The 2,635-nt window shown below is 41.7% G+C and overlaps 1 long non-coding RNA gene across 1 annotated transcript; it reads left to right on the top strand.

Moving 5' to 3' along the window:
- The first annotated feature begins 1,095 nt into the window (after nucleotides 1-1,095).
- LOC121987301 lies at nucleotides 1,096-1,665 on the top strand. Its single transcript, XR_006113479.1, has 3 exons — nucleotides 1,096-1,152; nucleotides 1,313-1,417; nucleotides 1,644-1,665. It is a non-coding gene; the product is annotated as an uncharacterized LOC121987301 (long non-coding RNA).
- Nucleotides 1,666-2,635: the final 970 nt, after the last annotated feature.

Here is a 2,635-nt window from a genome sequence, read left to right as displayed (position 1 = left end):
CGCCCCTTAGGGTTTTCCTCCACCTAGGGTTACCACCCCCTAGGACCTAAGGTTGCCGCCCCTTAGAGTTTTCCTCCACCTAGGGTTACCACCCTCTAGGATTTTCTACCTGCCTAACCATAGTTAGGACTTTTACCTAAGTACACTTAGGACTTTCCTGTAATCTCATTCACACATATTAGATAACAAAATAACTTAACTTTGAACCCTTTGACATAATCAAAACAAAGGTTCGATCGTCGGATACTTCCCGCACCAACAAAGAATCTGGTCAACCTTTGACTGTTAATCTCCCAGATAGACAATTACACTAGTAATCTTCATATATTATCAAATATTAAAATTCAAACATCAAGACTCAAGCTTGAGCCAACTCAAGCTTAGTCAACCTGGTTAAACTTTAACCCAGAGGAAAGTTGCACAAATAATCTCTCCCTTTTTGATGTTTGACAATACCTTTAAGTTAGGATCATCCACTACCCCCAACTTTTTCTTCATGCTAAAGCATGAATGAGGGTTTCACATTCTCCCCCTTTGAATATGGAGAATTTCATAACTCAAACTCTACATTCTCCTCCTGTAAAATACGGTACCCAAATAATAATTAAATAATAAGGCTAAGGGACGAATAATCTTATTGGAATTTTTAGAAATTTATAGAAATGTTCTGAGAATTAATTGGAGCTCGTATGAGGTAGGTTAAGGGGATTAATTATTGGGCCAAGGAAAAGTCTGTTTAAGTTATCCGATTTAAACGAGGAAATGTTTAATTTCCTTAAATGTTTTAATTTTCCTTTCCTTTAAAATCTCTCTCGTGCCCTAACCTTGATCGCCGAACTCCCTCTCCTCCTCACGCGATCCCCTCACCTCGCGACACCACAACCGACGATTTTCCCTCTCGAGCCACAGCTGCCTGCCCTAATCCTTTCCTCGCCGCCGACTTCTCCTGATTACCCTTGTGAGTTCCTGTGCACAGCCGGGACTTCTTCTTCCTCGAGCTATAGCCGTCGCTTCTCCTTGCACCAGCATCACGACACCAGCCGATCTCCCTCACGCGGGCACCACAGCTTGCGATCTCACCCTCAGCCGAAGTCACGGCCGCCGATTCTCTCCAAGTCGTGCCCTAACCAAACCAGCAAGTAGATTCCCTTCGTAAGTATGATCCTTTAACATACTTTTGTTGGCATTTCTATTGGGGTTTGGATTGGATGTTGTTCTTGCTTTGTAATGGTTCTGGATTCCAGTGTAGAATTGAAGGAGGTGATTGAAATTTGACTTTGGGTTCTTGACTGGTGATGGTCTCGGGTTACAGGGCAGTTCTGGTGAATTGATGATTGGGCTCTTGTTCGGAGGATTGTGATGCAGTTTTGTGTTGCTGGTTTTTCTGTGTTTACAGATTTCGGACAGAATTTGTTAGGTGGGTTATGGTTTTGCTGCTGTATAGGTTCTTTGATTATGCAGGGAAATGGATTAGGAAAAAGTAATAATGAATCATTATGGTTACAAAATGAGTGGAATGTGCTATTGACTTAGGTGAATCGAGGTTCATAGTTGAATTGAGGTTTTTCCCTAATTAAGTTAAGTTTCAGTTTAGCTAGTGTCGTTTATGAAATTAGCTAAATTGTACATCACGTGATTTGCAGGACGTTGATTGAAGACGGTTGATGCAATCTACGTATAAAGGCGGGTATTTCTTGTTTTGTTTCTTTAGTCCTTTGAACTTGGTGCATGAGCTATTTTTGGATAAGAACTGCTTTACCTTGACTCTACTCATAATTTTTCCTATGTTTGATACTTCCACTCAAAATCTTTGAGTTACTCGTTTTTATATCCATACAGTCTCTTGTTGTTGTCCATGATCAGTAGCAGATACTAGATACCATGTTTGTATTTTTTTTTTCACTGTTGCTTATTTATGTGTGATATTGAGCATGCTGGCTTCATGTAGCATACCTGTTTCTGTTTATATATGTATATGATGACTGTTGCATTGTTCGCATCATGTCATTACATGCATGTCGCATCTTCGGCCACTCGAGAGAGTGGTAGCTGGAGTTGATGCCGCCTGTCCTGTCGTGCCACACTCGGCCATTCGTGTGAGTGGTAGCTGGAGTACGAGCAGCAGGGACCCCATCGCAGATGTAGCTAGTTAGCTACTATGCAACTGTCCCCTCGGCCATTTGTGTGAGTGGTAGCTGGAGTGGTGTACAATCTGTCACTGACCCGGCCTCTCGACCATACAGGGGTCATGGTGCGGAGAGGTGGGCGGGAGTGACCATCTGTGCATATGCTGTTGTTATTATATTTGTTTTGGCTGCTGCTGTTTATATATGCTGTTATTGCTTATTTACTGCTGTTGTATACACACGCTGTTACTGCTTGTATATACCTTGCTTGTTGTCTCTGTAGTTATGAGTAGTACTGTAGCAGATTAGTACCAGTTCTGTCCTACTATACCTAGCCTAGGATATGGTTTCAGGTATGAGTGATTACTTTGGTCCTATTGTAGTATCTGCTATTTCTTTTATGAGACTGTATACTCTCGGCTCACTTTCTAGTTGTATTTTATGTTCATGCACTATCTTTCTTTACCCGCTGAGTTCCAATACTCACCACCTCGCAAAATGGTTTTCTC

The sequence above is a fragment of the Zingiber officinale genome, chromosome 5B (genome assembly GCF_018446385.1).
Source record: "Zingiber officinale cultivar Zhangliang chromosome 5B, Zo_v1.1, whole genome shotgun sequence".
Classification (NCBI taxonomy): domain Eukaryota; kingdom Viridiplantae; phylum Streptophyta; class Magnoliopsida; order Zingiberales; family Zingiberaceae; genus Zingiber; species Zingiber officinale.
Note: the sequence above shows the minus strand (reverse complement) of the source record. Positions and strands in the feature narration are given on the sequence as shown.